The sequence below is a fragment of the Cavia porcellus genome, unplaced genomic scaffold (assembly GCF_034190915.1).
Source record: "Cavia porcellus strain 051 isolate PalLab524CR breed Dunkin Hartley unplaced genomic scaffold, mCavPor4.1 scaffold_7, whole genome shotgun sequence".
Classification (NCBI taxonomy): Eukaryota; Metazoa; Chordata; class Mammalia; order Rodentia; family Caviidae; genus Cavia; species Cavia porcellus.
Window position 1 is genome coordinate 33,976,091 of NW_026947490.1, and position 14,822 is coordinate 33,990,912.

The 14,822-nt window shown below is 44.2% G+C and overlaps 1 pseudogene; it reads left to right on the top strand.

Moving 5' to 3' along the window:
• The first annotated feature begins 11,299 nt into the window (after positions 1 to 11,299).
• On the top strand, positions 11,300 to 11,434 carry LOC111755573 (U2 spliceosomal RNA; annotated as a pseudogene).
• Positions 11,435 to 14,822: the final 3,388 nt, after the last annotated feature.

The window sequence follows — 14,822 nt, forward strand, 5'->3', positions numbered from 1 at the left end:
AAGAGCCGAAGCCCTGAGTGCCTCGGGTCAGGTTTTTCGCGGGGAAGTTTTTATGAAGGCTTGGTAGAACCAACAGCTGGGCTATTTTATCTCCTTTATTAATGATAATCGTGCCTTGTAGGGCTTGAACCATAATTTTGATGGTGCCAGTGAAATCTGAGTCAATTACACCTGGGATGATTGTAAGGCCCCTGAGTGCCACCGAGGACCTCCCCAATAGAAGTCTGACCGTGTCTGGCGGAAGGGGATTTGGTGGGGAGGTTTCAACTAATTGTACTCCCATCTCGGGTGTTAATAGGAGGTCGGAGGTGGCACTGAGGTCCAGCCCTGCTGAGCCTGGGGTTGCCCGCCTAAAGGGACCTGGGGTGTTTGTGGTTGCTGGGGCTGGAACTGAAGGAAGGTTTGGGCCAGAGGGGGCCCCGCCTGCAGGAGGGGCCCCCGTCGGCCGTTTTTTGGCTGATTGTCTGGACGTCCTGAAAGCCTATTGCCGTCTTTATCGAATATCAATCGGCACTCGGCTGCTGAATGATTACCTTTTTGGCATCTTGGGCATAATCCAGGGCCAGGGGCTCCTCCCTGCCCGATCTGTTTGTTGGGGCAATTACGCTTAATGTGTCCTGGTTGGCCACAGCCAAAGCAAGAAGTGTTGTTTTTATTTTTATTTCTATTGCCCCCTACCCGAGGCTTACCTCCGTTGGCAGCGCCTTGAAGGGCAGCGACCATGGCGGCAACAAGCCCGTGATTAGTTACCGGGCCACCCAGTTCACGGCACAGGCGTGTCCACTCTTCTAAAGACCTATTTTTGTTGGACCTTAGGACATCACGACACTCTTTAGTGCACTGTTCGAAAATCAGTTGTTTTATGAGAGGGTGAGCCGCCTCAGCGTTTGGAAAAATTCTGTTAGCGGCCTCAAGCATGCAGGCAACGAAATCGGAGAAGGGCTCCCCCTGCTGTTGTAAAATTTTTGTGAGGTGGCCCGTATGCTCCCCCTTTCCAGCCAGCCGTCTCCAGGCCTGGAGGCCACAGCGACTGATTTGTTCATAAACCTGGCGAGGGTACTGGGTCTGATCTTCCTCGAAAGCTCCTCGCCCTAATAACATGTCTCTGTTCCAATCTCTTTGGCCATGTTCCCGGTTAGCCGCCACCTGCTCTACGCAGAATTCCTCATTCCAAGACTTCCAATCTAAATACTGTCCGGGGGAAAGGCAGGCACGTGCCAGCTGGGTCCAATCTCCCGGAGTTAAATACAGGCCAGCCAGGGCCTCCAACAGGGCCATAGTAAAAGGCGCGTTGGGCCCGTAGGCCGAGACAGCATCTTTAATAGCTTTGAGCTGTTTAATTTCTAAAGGCTCATAATATCCTCCTCCTCCCCTGCCGCCTACTTGTACCGGGAAGGCGTGAAGTCCAAAACATTCAAAGGGAAGTCGCGACCACACCCTCTGGTGGAAGGAACGTCCTCCTCCTCCCCCAGAAGGGGGCGCAGGAGGTAACCCAGGAAATAGCTCTCCCTCTAACCAGGGTGGTGCCATGGATTGTGGGCGCCCTCCGGCGGCCACGGGCGGAGGTGGCAGCCCAGGGAGCAACTCCTCTTCCGGCCATGGTGGTGCAGTAGGGCCTGGCGTCCTAAAGGGGGCGACCATGGGTCGCGAGCTTGCCAAGGAGCGGAAGGGCCTAAGTTCCTCCCGCAAAGCGAAGTAGCTCAGGCAGGGTGGTGTTTGGTTCCCCTTTTTATCTTCCCGAGCCCTAAATTCCTCTTTTAACGGTGTAGGAGGGTCATGCTTAGCAAAGACGACCTCCTCTTCTGAGCCTTCCGAATCCGAATCCGAATCAGAGCCCTTGTGTTTCTCTGGAGGCCCAAAGTCAGGTGTGACTTCGGGCTCCTCCGAGCACTTGGATCGAGTTTTGTCAAGAGCCTGTCGGGCTGAACAAAGCCCGGGGGTTTGTTCGTCCGTCAGACAAGCCCTAATCAGTTCCCACAGGGGTAAAACCATGGGATCCAAGCGTCCCTCTTCTCGGGCGCATCTAAGATCCCCTCCTAACTTCTCCCATGACGGGAAGGTTAGAGAGCCCGTGGGCCAAAACCAGGGGGCAATTTCATTAACACTATCCAGAAATCTCGAAAGGGTGACCCGGTTTATGTAGATGCCTCGGGTCCGCAGCAGGACTCTTAGGGAGTCAGCGAGGGGTTTGCGAGCAGCGTTGCCCATAATGGCGAAGCGAAAGCGAAACAAATGCAAGGGAAAAGAAAAAAAAAAGACCAGCGTCCACCCGTGTGGCGCTCAAAATCTGTTAGGTGCGTCAACCCAACCCAGGCGATCCAGTACTCACCTGTCCCGGGAACCGCTGTATCTCACGTAGCTAATCAGGGTGAAGAGAAGAGGCGCTCGGGGCCTTCCGTTGTTATTGGACCGGGTTCTCCGTCGTACCGCAGGTGACAGCAGTCGCGCCCGCGCGTCGCTGAACCTTCCCCGTACGGGCCACCAGATGACCGGAGCCGCGGGAGACAGGAGACCAAACTCGAGCAGGATCAGCTCTCAAACTTTATTGCGTACAGCGAACCGGACCTAACAAGGTCCGCCACCCTCAGTGTTGGTTCCTCTTCCGCCCGTTGGGGGCAGGAACAGCCTCTTATAAGGGGAAGCAGTATCCAATCACAGAGAAGCGCGTCTAACAAGCTGATAGGCTAGCGTCACGGGTAACTGGGCAGACATGACAATTTGGCGGGCTTGTTCAGGCCGGGAAGAACCCGGAAGCAGGAAATGGGTGCCATCATAGGCGGCTTCCCACACCCTCAGACAAAGAACTTATATCCAGAGCATATAAAGAATTGAAAAAGCCTCAAGCAACCCAAATTCAAAGATCCTCTCCAAAAATGGGTATGTGAGATGAACACACAGTTGTCAGATGAAAATTTGCCATACAAATGACAAATAAATACATGAAGACATGTTCACCATCACTGGTCATTCAAGAAATACAAACTAAAACATCATTGAGATTTCATCTCACAAGAAAACAATTGAGGACAAATGTTGGCGAGGCTGTGGGGAAAAGGAACACTGCCCCACTGTTGGTGGGAGTGTAGACTGGTGCACCCTCTTTGAAATCAGTATGGAGATTTCTCAGAAGACTGGAATTGGAACTTTCATTCAAGCAAGCTATTCCTCTCCTGGGTATATTCCCCAAAATACTGAAAACTTCATGTCACAGTGGTATGTGTACACCTACGTTCATAGCAGCACAATCTGTAATACCTAATCTTGTAAACAACCAAAAAGCCCATCAACTGCAGAGTGGATAAAAAAGATGTGGTATTTTTATACAATGCAATATTACACAGTTGTAAGAAAGATGATCTTGAGGCTTTCATAGGTACATGGAGACTACTGAAGACTATACTTATAAATGAAATAAATAAGAACCATTTATAAATATGACATTGTATCTCTCGTGTAAAAATAAGAACTATAAGAGTAATAAAATCCAAAATCTGTAATTGTTATTGTAAAAAAGAGAGGGAGACAAAGTGCTCTAAATATATAGCTGTATGTATGTTTAAATGTGCAGGATTGATAACCATATTACCAATTTTTGGTGGATCATTGAACAGAACTATTTGCAGTCTCACTCTTTGAATGTCCACTTTGTATGCTTTGATTTTGTAACTTGAACTACTATTTCTAAGTAGACAATATGTAATTTATCAACTGGTGATTTCTTGCTATTTTTTTGAAAATCTGTATTATTTCTATGCTTTTATCAGTTTTGCTTTTTTCTCTTCAAATAAAATTTAAAAAAAGAAAAAAGCAAAAGAAATAGAAAAAAATTATACTACACACCTACTGTTATAAAATCCAGCACTGGAATAAATATAGACCTAAGGATGAATGGAATAGATTAGAAGATACAATCACAGCTACAAAAACACTCAGCCATCTTATCTTTGACAAAGTGGCCAAACATGTTCAATGGAAGAAAGTCTCTTTAATAAGTGGTGCTGGAAAAACTGGCTCTCCATATGTTGACCCCTAAAAGTAGACCCACGTCTATCACCATGTACTAAACTAAAATCAAAATGGATCAAAGATCTAAATATTAAAACAAAAACACTAAATTTTCTGAAAGACCAAGTAGGTAGAAATCTTATTGACATAAGGATATGCAGACAGCTCATGAGCCAAAATTAAACTGCACAGGAAATAACTCCCAGAATCAATAATCAGGATTTCATCTTATTAAATATTTTGCATGTCAAAAGAAATCTCCAACAGAGTAAGAAGACAACCCATGCATTGGTAAGGGATCTTAGCCAACTGTCCCTCAGCCAAAGGACTTGTATCTAAACCATACACAGAATTTAAAAAAATCAAGCTCCCAGAATCCAAATGCTCAATCCAAAAATGGGCATCTGAGATGAATACAAACTTCCCAGATGAAGAAATACAAATGGCAAAGAAATAGACAAAAAAATGTTCAGCATTATTAGTCATTAGAGAAATGAAAATTAAAAACCACACTGAGATTCTTCTCACTCTCGAAAAAAATGGCTCTGATCAAGAAAAATACCATTAATCATATGCTGGAGAGGCTGTGAACAAAAAGGAAATCTTCTGGTGGGAGGGTGACTCATGCCACCCCTGCTTGGAGATTCCTCAAAAATCTGGGCCAGGAAGTCCCATTTGATCCATCTATTATACTCATGGGCATATTCCCAGAAGAAATGAATATGTTTATATCATGGTGATATATGTGCACTCATGTTTATAGCCGCACAATTTGTAATAGTTAGATGTTGGAAACAACTGAAATGGTCATCAATAGAGGAATGGATAAAAAAGATATGACATTTTTTATACAGTGGTGTACTACTAAGCTACTGAGAAGGATCACACTGAGGTTTTTATAGGTAAACACATGCAACTTGAAACCATATTCATAAGTGAAATAAATTTAATACACATGTGCGAATACCATATTGTCTTCCTAGTATAAAAAAACTGAAGTAGTAAATGTGATATAAAATGTACAATGAACATTATGAAAGGGTAAGAAGCTGGGCAAAGGTGGAAAAATATCTCAGATGGGGAAATAGAGAACAGAAGGAAGGGAAAAGAAAAAAGATATACATTTGTGTATATACAATTAAGATAGCTAAGATGATTGTACTACTAATTCTATTAGTTCTTGGAACAAAACAGTTAACATTCCTAAGATTACATCAAACTTGCATGTTTATAGCTGGTGATCTGAGTAACTCTTTTGAATATAACTATGCCAAATAACAGCCTTTGTTATGTTCTTACCCCTCATTTCAAAGGCCTATATTGTTTTCAGCTGTTTGTTATTGTTATTTATTTCTTTGCCTCTTGTTTCTTGTTTTTTATTGTATTTTGTTTTGTTTGGTTTTTCCCTCTAATATAGAAAGAGGAGATGTACATGAATAGGCTTGTACATGCCTAGAACTTCTCCTAAAGAATTTACAAAATTGATATTACTGCATATTAGTGTATGAACAGCTACTTTGAAGAAAATGAGACGCTGTGGTAGCCATTGCTATTTTCTACCATCTTGCTTAGAAGTCCAATAATGCTTTTATTCCTTGTTTTGATTTGTGTTAGTCTGTTTTCTATTATTTGATTTCAATATCTGTGAAGGTATGGACAGCTATTTTGAAGAGGACAAAAGACATTATGGTAGCCATTGGTGATTTGTCTGTTTCTGATTTTGACAGCTGGTGATGCTTTCATTCATTTGTTTTGATCTGTTTTATAGTATTTTGTTTTGTTTGAATTCATGGTGTGTGAAGATATGGACAAGTATTTCGAAGAAAACAAGAGACATTATGGTAGACACTGTTGATTTCCTGTTGGCTGGTTTTCACTTCCTGTGTTGCTTGTATTCTTTTGTTTCAATCTGCTTTGTTGTGTTGTGTTCTGTTTTTTAAATTCTCTTTTAAAAAACAGAGAAAAGAGGAGTCTGGGAAGATGGTAGAACAGTAAGCTGCAGAGTAAATAGCCTCTCTGAGAGAAACAGTTCAGATGCTGGAATATAGCGTTCTGGAGAAGACAAGAAGGAAAGAAGTGGGTCCCCTCAAGCCAGGAAAAAACTAAAGTGAGAATTGAAGCCCACGGAGAGAATAAAAAAAAGAAAAAAAGAAAAGTTAAACAGAAGAAGGTGATAGCTGGCAGTGGTATCATATTCCTGATCCACTCTGCCTGTGTTTCGTTCTATTGGTGAATCAAGGATGAACTTTCCAAGCATAGGAAAAGGAAATGGTATAAAGATATGTGAGGCATACATTACTCCAGCCAGCTATAACCAAAATAGATCTACACCCAGACCTATAATAATCAAGATCCCAGAAATTCAGCACAAGAACCGAATATTAAAAAGTGTCAGAGCAAATAAATAGATCACCTATCAAGGAAAACCCATCAGAGTCATGGCAGACTTCTCAATACAAGCCATCAAATCAAGAAGAACTTGGAGTGATGTATTCCAAGTCCTGAAAGAAAATACCTTCCAACACAGATTGCTGTATCCTGAAAACTACCTCTCAAAATTAATGAAGAAAAAAGATACTTCCATGACAAAGAGGAACTGGGGGAGTTCATAACCACCAGCAACTCTACAAAAAATAATGAAGGACATTCTAGAGAGAGAGAAAGAAAGACTATAGTTTCAGAAACAGTGGCAGAGCGGGTTCCCTGGATTGGGCCGACAGTGGAACGAAGAGGAAAAGTAGACAATAGTGTACCCAAAAACAAGCCCCGTGATGTTGTCAAGGAGGGGGGAGTCATCTTTAAGAAAGAAGCACTTTTATTAAGCTGGTACCCAGAAGCACAGTGCAGATGGAGTTTGCAAAGCTGTGCAACATGGTTACAATTTTGACAGATTTTTATAGTGATTAAACCACAATTAAAGAGTGATGTGATGAGAGCAAGAATGAGGAAGGCCTTCGTTCCCCTTTGGTTAGGGTCAGAGACGTTTTGCAATCTGTGGTTAGCCCTTTTATTTTCCTTCATTTACACCCCTTGGTCTGCTAATTCCAGGAACATTTGTTTCTCACAAAGTGAATAAAGGTTGACACAGCATCATTTGTCTCTCACAGAGGGGTCAAAGGTTGACACAGCAAAAAGGTACTAAGATGATGATGCATACAGAACAGTATGATGACGCCTCAGTTAATTAATCTATAACTATGTGCTCGGTGTCTAAGTTCCATTGTTACTAGTGTGATAAGAATAGCACAGAATGACAAAGCTATTTTTGCTAATAACAATCTTTTAAACTTTGCATTTTAGCTTTTTTTCTTTTAGCACAACAGACAACCAATGGCAGGAAAATAACATGGCTGAGATGAGGTAGAGAAGGTTGGCTATAATCACTAATATGGATGGCCTCGATTCACCAATAAAAAGAAACACAGGCACAGTGGATCAGGAGATAGGGTCCATCAATATGCTCCATATAAGAAATACAATTAACCTAAAAGAGGACTTATAGACTGAAAGTCAAAGACAAGAAAACAATGCTCTGTGTGACAGGGAACCATATAAAAGAGGAAATAGCATGCCCATCAGATGAAGATTGGCTAGAAAGCCATAAAACTTTTATACAATGGAAAACTACTCAGCTACAAAGAAAGAAAACCTTGAGACTCTTGTAGGTAAATGAGTACAACTTGCGCTCATGCCCAGGGACTAAAAACTTTCAGAATCACTTAGGTGAATAGCGGGCAGCCTTCCTAATCTAATAACTAAAGGAGTTAGTGGGATGCAAAATGTACAGTGCACCCTGTGAAAGTGAAAAGGGAGATATTATCTAAAAAGGAAAGGCAGTAGCCATTGTTAATCATTTATCATGATTTGAAACCCATATTGTTTTCATCATTCTATTTAGTTTGGTTTTATTCTGTTGTAATTTGTATTACATTTGATGGCATAGACAGTTATTGCAAAGATAGCAGGATATATTACGGTAATCATTTTTTATTTCCTGTTAATTGATTTGAAGCCTTATATTGCTTTCCCTGTCTTGTTTTGACTGATTTTATTCTACTCTGTTTTGTTTGATAGTATCAAGTCTGAGGGTATAGACAACTACTTTGAAGACAATAAGATTCACTATGACACCTATTCTGATTTGACTATTATCTTCTTTTGAAGTCCTGTAATGTTTCCAATGCTTCATTTTTATTGGTTTTGTTTGGTACTGTTTTGTTCAATTTTATTATACCTGATGATATGGTCAACTCTTTTGAAGATAGCAAGAGGCATTATGGTAAGAATTATTGATCACCTTGTATTTTGTTTTTACATCATGTATTATGTCCATTCTTTTATTTTGATTGACTCAATTTGTCTTTGTCACATTCAATTTTATTCTCTTCAAAATAAAAAAAGAGAATTCACAGTGAAATACTATATATATATATATATATATAATCACAATTCCACAACTACACCACCCAAAAGTTTCTGATGCACATTCTTCTCACCATCTTATAGTTATATCTTGAAAATAGATCAGAGTGTGGGTCATTAAACAAGTCTCAAAGATGCAGAACAATTGAAAAGATTTATTGCATTTCATCAGATCATAATGGGATAAAACTAAAAATCAAAAAAGAAATTTCAGAAAATATACAAATACATGAAGATGAAAGAATTTGCCTTCGAATAACCATTGAGTCATCAGAGAAAACTGAGAAAATGTAAACCTAGGAAGAAGAGTGGAACAAATGAGTGAGAGTAAAGAACTAAAGTGTGTTATGTGCATGCACACATTTGCCATGATGGAGCCTGCTCATCTGCACAAACAACATGCACTAATCAAGGATTGTGAAAAATGTATACAGTTACTAGAAAAATAATTTCACTTGTACATCACCCTTGTTACCAATAAATAATGGCTATGTTATGCTTTATCTAATCACTATACTTCTGTTGCTTTTAAAGTGTGGCCATATCCTCACATAACTCATGTGTGCCACATGGTTTGATCACCTCCTTTTCCCCTTGTGTAAATTTACTCTCATGTTTACAACCCAGAGGCATTTCTCAGAATGTTTGATCATTGTTAAGCAGGGTGTTGCTGTCTATACAGTCTACAAGAAATTCACGTTAAACCTGATGATGTAATTATGCCACTGTTGGACAAGGATCATTGTTTATGCACTATGTGTGCACACACATTCTGGACCATGTGTGTAGGAGACCACAACACCTAGGTTTGTGTAAAATGTACACTGTAAATTGTGCAGGACAAAATTGACTCATGATGTAGTTCTCAGACTGGCTCCATTCCTAAGGGATGCATGACCATATATGTAGTAGTTATGGTGGATACACTGTGTCAACTTGAGAAGGTTAGAATTTTAACTAAGAGACTCATCAGGGAGCCAGGATTATTACTTTGTAAACATTCTGAGACTGTGCAAGAGGAGGGCAAAGAGATGGTGTGATCACTACATTTATACCCTCAAAAGAAGTCTGTTAATTTCAACCCCACTGCCTAGCAATCTGTTTGCCTGGCTGGCCTGGGCCCCTTGCATTCTTGGTGCTGGAATAGCTTTTTTGGGGCTCTCTTTGTCTTGTGGAATGGTCTTGCTGATGGTGCAGAGCAGAGTCAAGGAGCAGCATTCATCACTGTCTCCGTGTTACAGAGACCAGAGCTCCAGGACTTCCAGGACTGACCACACATGTGATCAATCTCCAGTTTTAACAGCTCCCTGCCATTATCATAATGTATTATCCCTTACTGAAACTTTCTCTATTATTTTTGAGAGATGACATTGAACTGAATATGGAGAACACTAAGTTAGATTCCCCAGCCCTTCTTGATTTATTTTCCACAGGATCTTGAGTTGCCCAGGCTGGGATCAAGTTTGGACCCTCTAGGCTCAACCTCCTGAGTAGCTGGGCTTACAGTCTCCATGGATGACAAGCCTCCATGGATGACAAGAGGGGAGATCTTAGTTGATGTGAGAGTTCAGAATGGGACTTTCCCATTTGGTAGTTTCCTCGACAAGTTTTGCTATAATAATTTTCCTGGTTGATAAAACATGTTGGCTTGTCTTTTCTCTTTTTGTACTTGTGAGACTTGTCTGTGGAAGTTTGTGATTTGATATACTTCTCAAATGTGAAAGAAATCACTAGCAAAGATTATTGAATTGGAGCTTGCATGGGCAATTTTTAAATACAGGGTCAATGTACTCAACACATATGAGATAATCAGATTTTCTGATTTTGTTTATCTTCACCTAGTAAATTGCACCTGAGGGATTTTGTCCATTTCATCTCTACTTTATTACACTGTTATGGATTAAGAATTGGTGGTCAACTTAATGCCAGCAAGATTACATCAGCATGGCACTGAGCCAAGATGCTTCCCCTAAGGAAAATTGGCAGGATAAATATGTGGAGACGAAGGAGGCATTGAGGGTTGAGGTATTACTGCATTGTTGCATTGAGGCACTATGGGTTCTCTTAAGAGTTGCTGTTTGAACTGTTAGGTTCTCTTGGAGGAGCTCTGGTCCTCACATCAAGCAATGCTTCCTGGCTCTGGAGGGGAAGACATGTGCCACTTGGTCTCCAGAATGAACTCGTCATGCTGCTTTTTGGCATGTACCCGACTGTGCTTGTCGTCCTTGGAGCTCGGGGCCTCTGTGTCGCTGAGGATGGCTGTGGTGCCTTTCAGGATAGCCCTGGTCCTTGTTGTGAGTGTGACTTCTCGGCTCCAGTATAGAACCCTCATCCCACTAGCACAGATCATTCATCCTGCTGGCCTGCACTTTCTGTCTTCCACCGCTGACCCTTGTGACTTCCCAGCATGGATCCATAAAAGAGACTGGTGTGAATCCTTCTTGTGGGCTCTGGACCTCCAATTGGACTCATGGGAGGCATTGTCCTGAGCTCTGGGTTTTCATCTCTACTCATGTGGGACATTGCTGTGGGATTTAGGCTTTTGACTAAATAATCTATGTCTTTGGTGTTGCGGATAGATTTCCTGCATTTTCCCGTGTTAACCCCTGGTGACCATTATAAAAATAATATTATAAACTCCATGTCCTGATCCTAATTGTTCTCTGTGTACAACCCCTAACTACAACATGCACATTGGCATAAAATTATTCATAATGTCCTACTATTATGTCGTAAAACACATGTGGAATCTGTTTAGAGGTCTGCTATTTTCTAATGTTGAAATGTGTGTTAACAATATTTTAAGCATAATTAATAGTTAATAATTTTTTATTATTTTATTTAGAGTTATTTCACATGCTTTTTCTAAATTTTTGATACTCGGCCTTTTGGCTAAGATCAAGTGTAGTATCTGTTCCTATCAGTTTAAGATTTCATTTCTAATTCACTCAGCAGTTATTGAAGTATCATTGATTTTATTTCCAGCATACACAGATGTGAACTCTCTCTGATCAGAGTCAGGTGAGTCTAGGAAGATTCCAGAATATCTAGAGGTCTCTTTGAGGTGTTCCTAACTGAGGCATCACTTAGTCTCCTTTAGGATGGCTCTAGGTCTACAGGACGCCAGGGCAGTGTACACACTGATCTCCTCTGCGTGGGCCCTGACTTGGGAGGTAGGAAGAACATCTGTCCCCTGGCTGTGTGTCCAGTTGCTCAGTTGGGCAAAGGTCACATCCTGAGGAACCTCACAAGTGGCAGTCTGCAGGGAAGAGTGGGAGAGGGCAGGTTATTGCTTGGATCTGGGGAAGCCTGGGCACTGACGGTGGCGTGGGACTGACCCAAGCATCAATCAGCCTGTCCTCACTGCTTGTCCATTCTCTGTGTCCAGGAACACCCCAGATAAGGCCAAAAGAGGGGAAGCCCCTCTTCTTCTGGGTGCTGAGTGCTACACCTCAGCATACATCACTCCCTGGGGACCCTCATCATCTGGGATCTGCACCAGGGTCATTGAGACAAGAGACAGGGTCTCCTTGGTTCCACATAGGTCTCTTCCAACCAGGTTCCCCTATGGTGTCCAGAGGTAGCCTTTAGTAATTAAACCATACTCTCTTTCTTCCTCATGGACTTTGATTGCTCTCCTAAGTCTTGGAGCATCTAGCAGTTTTCTTCTTGCAGTGTTTCTTTGCACACTGACAATCCAACCTTGATGCCTGGGCTGTAGCCACAGTGCTCATTGTTCAGGAACCTGTCTCTGTCTCAGGACCTTTGCTCTTGCCATGTACTCTTCCTGGAGTGCTGGCCCACTGGAGGTGCATGTGGGTCTCAGCATACAGTCTTCTCAACTGTCATTCTACCAGAGTCTTATCTTTATTATCCCTGGCACTCCTGCCCTCTGCCCCATTCTCTGTTTTATTTTCTTTCACAGTTCTATGCTCTGCCTCCACCACAAGTTGGCTCAGCGTATGAGGGGGCTGTGCTCACCACTGTATCTACAGCCTCATGATGCCAGGACAGGAGGGAGCCCTCCATGAGTGGGTGTGTGTGACAGCTCACTCACTCAGGGTCCTTCTGAGACCCAGGAGAAGGGAACAGCCACATAGAGGCTGAGGGCCTGGAATGGGACAGAGGGAAGGAATGTCAAGGACACAAGTATGCAGCCCAGCACATGGTCATAACAGGGCTTCAAGAAGGGAGTGCTCAATTGTGAGAGCTGAGTGGTGGTGGCCAGAGCAGTGTCCCTGGGCTTAACTGGGAGATAGGAAGTCCCTGTGCCCTGGATGGGATGGGGTCTCACCTCAGCATCGAGCTCCACTCTGTGCCCAGGCTCTGTATTGTTCACTTTGGCATCTGCATGGACAGAAGAGGGGTCACCTCCTGGCCAATGTCCTGTACTCTTACTCCCTCAAGCCCTGCCCTGTCAAACTGGGAACATACAACCAGGCAACTTTGTGATGTCCCCAGGCCCACTGTTGGAGTTCAGACTGACTGAACTCTGAGCCGCAGCCCCTCTTACATCTGTGATGCTCAGACCTTGGGGCATCCCCTGCCACCACCCATATTCCTCTCACAGAGATTTTCTTCTTTGGTGGCAGTGGATTGGCAGGAACTGGGGATACCTGGGAGTGTCAGGATTCTGTGAGGGCAGCAGGATTCTGTGCCAGCAGACAGGGGATTCTGGGTCCTCAGGCAGAAATGACTTCCTCTGCAGACCTGTGTCCATGGGCGCTGGCCCCGTGTCCCCTGTAGGACATGGGAAGTCACTTCTCTCTGGGCTGGGAAATGGACAGAGTCTCTGCCAGGAGGTCAGAAAAACAAAGTCCACAGGCCACGCAGAGCTGGAAGGAAGCCATGGACCCCATGAAACAGGAAGCCAATGAGACCTGAAGAGGAGTGCAGACCACCCTGGGGACATCCACAGGGATGGGCCCCTATGTTCTGCACTAGATTTCCTGCTGTGAGGTTCTGCACAGGAGACTCTGCACAGACTTCTTCCCTAGGACTGGTTTCCCTGGGGACCACAGCACCTATAGCTTCCTGAGGCCCAGATCTCACCCTTTCTGCTCACCTGCCTTACTGCTTCTTCCCTTGCACCAGTATCCAAAGAAGAAGAGGAGGAGGAGGAAGAGCACAGAGGAGGTCACGGAGACCCCAGTCACAACCTTTGGGTTCCCTTGCAGTCCTGGGCCTGAGGTTCTGCCTTGAAAGAGGAAAACTGTCAATTCACTGAACACCTAGTGTGTGCCAGTCCATGCTGGGCCTTTGCATCCCCCTCACACTCTCATAGTGCTGTAAATGGGATCATCAACCCTCTCATGCAGGTTACCTAGAAGGAAATGGAGGGTGAGAGAGGGGAACTGCCAGCCCAGAGAAACCAGCAGGAGGCCCAGATGGGGATGAACCCACAGAGCTGGACTTCTGCCCTGCTGTCTCCAGCAGAGCTGAGCCTCCTGATCTGGAGGGAAGGAGCCTGGAAACCCTGCCCTAGCCCTGTGCCTTTCCCTGGACATTGTCACTGTCACTGTATGGAGGGATAGGACCATGGCAGTGTGGGGTCTTGGAAGCTCCTGTTGGAGGCCACCTCTCCAGGAATCACAGCAAGGTCAGCAGAAAGAGCAACTTGAAGTTCATGGCCAGGCCTCTCCTTTAAACCTGGAAAAACTGAGGCCACACAGGAGGGGCTGGTCGGAGTCAGCATCTCCAGAGGAGGCTGAAGCAGCCCCACAGCTCAGCTCCTGTCCTGGAACCCTCTGAGCAGTGCCCTAACTCTCCATCCTAGGGTTTTGACTCTGGCATGAGGAACTGATTCTCAAGGTCTCCTGCAATAAGAGAGGAAGTGAAGGGCTGGGCTCCCTGCTCCACATGTTAGCTGGTGCTCCTCCCCCAGGCTTGACCCCAACATCTCCCTCAGCTTTGAAATTACCCCATGCACCCCCCATTCTGAGCCTGCGGACCCCGGGGTTCCTATCCCTTTTCTCTGCCTCTGGACAGCAGTGGTGCTGAGATTGGAACCAGGACTGAAATGAGCTGAGCTTCTCCAGGCTGCCTGGACACAGAACACTGGGACAGCGCCAGAGACTCTGGCTGTGGAGCTGGGCACTGAGGATGGCAATGGAACTCATCCTGGGGATGAGGACTCGAGGGGTGTGGAGTGGGGCTGCCTTGGGAATGGACCTCTGCCCTCTCCTCTACCTGTGCTGTGGCTTTGCCAACACAGGCTGCTGCGCGTTGGGAGCATTCTAGACAGGAAATGGGTGCCAACAACATGCCTTGGAAGAGTTCGCCCTTGGCTGGTTGCACCAGTGCTACTCATACCCACCCTGTGCAGGGCAGCCTTGGGAGACCATCAGAGGGACCCTGAGCTCAGTCATGCAAGAGCCACAAGGAGTCACAAGCCT